General features: G+C 42.9%; 1 long non-coding RNA gene and 1 other non-coding gene across 2 annotated transcripts; one reads left to right on the top strand and one right to left on the bottom strand.

The window, feature by feature from the left end:
• Window positions 1-4,122: 4,122 nt before the first annotated feature.
• Window positions 4,123-4,196, top strand: TRNAN-GUU. Its single transcript has one exon. It is a non-coding gene; the product is annotated as a tRNA-Asn (tRNA).
• A 538-nt stretch (window positions 4,197-4,734) lies between these two features.
• LOC125509759 lies at window positions 4,735-5,959 on the bottom strand. Its single transcript, XR_007284222.1, has 3 exons — window positions 5,804-5,959; window positions 5,588-5,727; window positions 4,735-5,340 (listed from the first exon to the last, which is right to left on the bottom strand). It is a non-coding gene; the product is annotated as an uncharacterized LOC125509759 (long non-coding RNA).
• Window positions 5,960-5,982: the final 23 nt, after the last annotated feature.

Below are 5,982 nucleotides of genomic sequence, written 5' to 3'. Positions count from 1 at the left end.
ATGAAGATGGTTAGCGAACCTGTACATCATACTTCCATTCCTTTTGCCACATGATATATGTTGTCGAGCTCAAGGTGGGTCTGTCATCCTTGTGCTAGCCCAACCTCTTTCTCGTTCCAGTTATGCCGACCACAAACCGGATTATCTCATAATCCTTGTCGCATGGCCATGCTTATCCTGGTCGGATCACATGAGGGGCCCAAAGTATATTTCTCCTGATCGGAGGGGCAAATCCCATCTTGCTTGACCACGTCTCGCATCATGGTTCTGGACAAACCCGAAACCTACCTTTATAACTACCCAGTTACGGAGTAGTGTTTGGTCGGCCCAAAGCAAGCCTGTCACCATCCCGAGAACATGCGTCAGCTCAGGTCTTAGGACATAGAACATATGTTGTACTAGAGACTCATAGATGACATATCGCTGCGTCTCATAGTTGGGTCTGTCCGACTTGGACCTTATCTCGACTCGGATCCGACTACGTTGAATCCGACCAGATCCTTCCAAGTCCATATTATCCGGTTAGCATCCAATGCTCCATGGCTAGTGAGACCAAGCCATCGACCGTGTCATATGCTAGTCTAGTTGGCTGCGCGTCCACACAGCCCTTTCGACTAGGGACCTTTTAGGACAGCCATCATACAATGCATAGTCCCACAAACAAGTCACGTACTTGCTAATGCACATCATTGATAATGTCCAAGGACTATCTTTATTCATAAACACATAGGAAATATCATCATACATGATTGCCTCTAGGGCATATCTCCAACAGAGATGTCACCTCGGTTTCAAGAGCTCTTGCACGTGCTCGTGTCATGGGTCCAAGAGGTGTCGTAGGAGATGTAGTTGGGTCCATGGGGATGGCCTTGGGATGCTTCGCATCAATTTATGTGCATAATTCAAATTTGAACTACATGCACATGCTCCAATGCATATAAATTGGTTGAAAAATCAAATATGTGTCCTTAGGTGCATGCTTAGGTCCCATGCAAGAAATGGGAATGAATTTCAAACACCAGCGCACCATTGATTGCCGGCAAAACATTGAGATGTCTGGTTTTTAAATTCTAGTAAATCCAAAACTCATCTGAAATTCATGAAACTTGGCATGCTACCATGGAATGGCACCCGACATGCTGTGGTATTTTTCGTGTCCATTTTGAGAGAAGGCACACTCGAATAATGACATCCAACAAAGGCATTTTGAAAAAATAGCTGCCACTTTAATATCTCAAACGTTTGTATAATTCAAACCGTGTGCGTTGTGTTCACCATTCACATGACGCCACGTGTCTTGGTTTTAATGGCTGTAGGAGGTGCCGTGTGGACAGCTTCTTGACCTTGACTGAACGGGAGGCGTGCGAGCGCAGTCCGGTGTGTAGGCTGACCGAGAGGAGTGCAAGTTGTCCTCGAATGCGCAGGCTCACCGAGAAGCGTGTGAGTTGTATGCTGCGCAGGCTCACTAGGAAGCGAGCCCTTTGACTTCTATGGCCGGCCGCCTTCCTCTCCGTGCCCCCCCCCCTCAGCGGCATGGGACGCTGCCGCCGAATGCTACCTCTCAGCTCCTCCAGCTGTTGTCCTCCCGCCCGTCGACCCCGGGACGACATGATGCAAAGTGAGAGCAGGATTTGTGCATCTCTTCAACGCAAACGGTTCTTTTGGATTCATCTGGCTGCCCATTTCTTTTGTTCTGCCACATTGCAAACAGTTAATTGAACTGAACCGTATGCCCTGCATCGCACACGCAACTAAAATTTGAACCATGTTTGATGCATCCGTCATCGCAAACGTTTTGTACCTTTTTTGACGGTTATTTTACACCATCGTTTGCGATTATTGCATCGCACACAGTTTCGTCGAAGGGTCTCTGATCGTAGTGTCACGTTAGTAGCAACCTGCAGTAGTGAGTGTCTTGATCATTGCATCATAACTTAAATTAGTGGGGAAACTGAACAGATTAATCAAGAGTAATTGCCATATTATCTGCACTAGATTTATTGGAGAGAAACAATGGGGTTGCCTTGTTGTCTTGAGACTTTCTCTTGTTATCTTCAGCAGCCAGCACCAAATTAACACAATATGACACTGCTATCATTGGCCAGGTCAGTTAATAGGAAAGTAACCACATGAAGTAACAACGCATTTAATCATCCAATGACCAATAACATCACAAACTTGTTCTTACTTAGCGTATTTAGATATTCTTGCATGTCAAACTAAATTGATACATTTCAAAGGCTGTTGTCCAGATTTGTTGTCTAGATTTCGGCTGCAACCCAATCTACAATACAGTCAAATATTTGTTGTCCAGATTTCGGCTGTAACCCAATCTCTAATTACGACTTAATGACAACACTAACAACATCATGCATGTCAGAAAAAAATAGTACTAATGGACAGAACTAACGTTAATCTACAACATCTTCAACTTACTCTTCTAAAAAAATACTATAAGCACAAGATATCTTGGCTGAAAAATTTACTATCTAAGCATTAGAACATCGCATAGCTAATTTGCGAGCTAAAAAACTAACTAATTTCCACTATGCATGCACACAAAAATCCATGTATTGCAAAGCCTGTACCTTGATCTTCAACTTCTTAGTTTGCTTCTCCCGACAAATTCTAGTCAAAATGATTCAAATGACTTCACAAAGTGCTCAATTAATGCAAAAAATAGAAGAACGCACGTATTTATAGACTAATAAGATAGAACAAATATAGCTTGCATGTGAACGAAACCAACAAAAATAGATAGATCTTACCTTGATCTATCTTTTCTTCAACTTGATCATCTTCAAAATCGAACTCTAAATCGCCCAAAATCACGAGTGAAAATGGCTACTCAGGTTTTCTTTCTCTATGTTCTTGATGACTTAGAGAGAGAGAGAGAGCAGTGAGGCACTAAAGGCAACCGGAGAGATTGCGTCTACGCAGGGAGCAGCTGTAGCACATATAAAGGAGAGGAGCACGGGGTGTCGGCACAAGAGGCATCAAAATTCACCTACCGCGGCCTCGGATTCCAGCCTGGGTGTTGTCGCGTCGGCCGTAGCAATAGCACTACTATCCCGACGTGCGGAGCAACAGCAGTAGAGGCCGCCTCGTGGTGTGGCCGTGGGGCCCACCTGCCCAGTCCCGTTCCGTCGCGGCTCGCCCGTGGCCACCGAATCCTGTTACGCGGCTCCTGCCGCCTGGGCCTGTGGCGGCAGGGGTTGCCGCCTCCGCACGTGGAGGCATGTGCCATGTGTCAGCTGGCGCGCCTGCCGCCATGGTGCAGCTGGTCTTTTCTGTCATTTGGACCCATATGTGGTATTTTCTAGCAATTTGATTCGGCAGGTGGTCCTTTTGGACAAAAAATCGTCGTTTGCGTACTAAACACATACTCCCTCCTTCGACGAATAAGTGTATATCTAGCTTTTGTCCTAAGTCAAAGTTTTAAAAACCAACTTTATAAGAAAAAAGTAGTAGCATTTATGACGAAAGGAACAATGACACTAAATTAGTATCAATAGATCTGTTTTAAAATGTACTTTCATAACATACCAATTTGATGGCATATATGTTGCTACTCTTTTCTATATAGTTGGTCAAAATTTTAAAACTTTGACTTAGAACAAAAACTAGATGTACACTTATTCGTGGACGGGGAGAGTATGGAACATCAGTTGGCAGAGCAGATCTAGGGGTGGAGGTGGGGCATGTGTAAATATGCAAAATAATTTATGATGTGTAGTTAACTCTAATTGTGTAACAACTTAATGTAATTTTAAGAATATTTATTAGAACTACGATGATGTTTACATCAAATTATACTGTACTTTCCACATATTTGTATATTTTTATTGAAACTATATTATCTACACATTTTATATGTAAACCGTGACTACTCAAAGTAAGATCATAGGTCATGCTTGGACTTCATATAGCTCGCCACTTCATTTCTTACACTGTACTTTATCCTCTGTATATATTATCTACACATATTATAAATGTAAACCGTGACTACTCAAAGTAAGATCATAGGTCATGATTGGGCTTCATATAGCTCGTCACTTCATTTCTTACATTGGACTTTATCCACTATATCAAATATGGTGTTTTTCACTTCTAGCCAACACAGCTGGAATAGCTCAGTTGGCTAGAGCGTGTGGCTGTTAACCACAAGGTCGGAGGTTCGAGCCCTCCTTCTAGCGGAATTTTTTTTCCAATTTTTCTTTATTTCAATGAGTTGGAAGAAGATGAAAATGCCTAGACATGCTGAGTGTTTTACGCTTTCGGGCCCTCGGTTGGTCAAAACAGTCGTCCGCTCTACATGAATATTGCACGCCGACGTGTGAAACCTGCTGCAGTGCAGTGCGTCGTCCGTATTCCGAGATAACGCCCCAATTGTGGCTGACAAATTAGTCAAGCACCAGAGTGAGTGCAACACTGGTGTCCATTCAGATTGGAACAGTTCTGAGATCATATTCCCTGCCTAACTGAACGGACCAGGGCTCGGTGTGAATTGCGCTGAACTTGTTTTGAAATCTGCTGTGAAACATAGCCAAAAAAATCTATTTTTTATTTAAAAGCTTTTTAAGGAAATCAGTAAAACATAGGTAGCAAAGCCTTGATAAATTGGCAGAGCTCCTACCTACTTCTTCAAGAAAGGAAAATGAAGGTATCCTATATTCCTCCTACGTTCCAAACAGGATATAACTTAAACCAACCACTTTCTTGAGGTTACACAAATAAACTAAACTTATTGTAAACATTCCTATAACAAATTTAATCAACAACACTTCAGTTACAACATCACGAGGAGGTAGTTTTCCTCCAGCCAATCTAACTCAGTAAAACTTGTATAGCTGCGCTGTGCAAGCAGCGTCCTAAATGGTAACGAACACGGTATACGGAACACATTACAAGCCTTCTTGCTCTGGATGAACAATGATCTAAACATGTACAACACTACAGTTACAGGTAAACCGCGACAATGATACACACAGACTCCCACTTTCCAACAATTATCTGACAACATTCCATTCTTCCCTTCAGAACTGTTATGTATGTAGCTCCCCAATGAGGGGCTGACTGCACTGAACACTGATGAGTCACTATCAACTTAACTACCGGGCAATGTCTCGAAAAATTGGGAGTCCATGATGCTCTGTTGGCTGGCTGTCCCGAGGTATAATGTATGTACCTTGCAACTGGCGAAGAAATTTCTGACGAGAAACATACAGGGTCAAGATGGAGGGGGTCGGCTATGTATCATATGTAAGCAAGAGAGTTCCTGTCACCAGCAGAATGCGGCCGTCCTCTAGTTGGTGTAGGTGGCCGCTGTATGTTAAGTTCCTGCAGATGATTGCAATTTCACCACAGTTGTGAGTTAATTTATCCTAATCCCACAAGACAAGAACAACATGAGTTATGATGGTTTATGGACTTCCATAACAGGGGTGAATGAGTATGGAAAATAATCAATCAAAACGCCACCATCCATTTAAAGCATGATGTTGGTAAAAGAAATTCCCAAGATCAATTTGATCAATGCTTCGGCTCACTAAAGAAATTAAAAGAGTACAAAAATACTCATTCTGACCTGCATCCATGTGGCATCCATGGCACGTTCAGGGGATGACTCAGGAGAATTAACAGGTGGTGGAAGTGGATGAATTAACTTCGGGACAATAACTAGTCCCCTTCCCACCACAAGTATGGCGCCAGCATTATTTGCAGTGCCTGGTGCATGCACGATCTTAGCAAACAATCGGACATTATGTTGCATAGGTGATGAAATGAGTGAGAGGACGCATACCACAATAATTAGTGGCTGAAAATAAAGTGATCAACTGCCCATGGGCGAAACGCTCAAATCCATCCATAACACACTCATGAGCTCTTATGATCAATTGCAATTTGTTTCGTTTACAGAATTCTGCCACTCGATCAGGCTGCAAGTTGACAGGAAATAAGTTCAATCAACATGGTCCATAA

Source organism: Triticum urartu, chromosome 1 (assembly GCF_003073215.2).
Source record: "Triticum urartu cultivar G1812 chromosome 1, Tu2.1, whole genome shotgun sequence".
Lineage (NCBI taxonomy): Eukaryota > Viridiplantae > Streptophyta > Magnoliopsida > Poales > Poaceae > Triticum > Triticum urartu.
The sequence above is the reverse complement of the archived record's forward strand: the minus strand, read 5'-3'. Positions and strand labels throughout refer to the sequence as shown.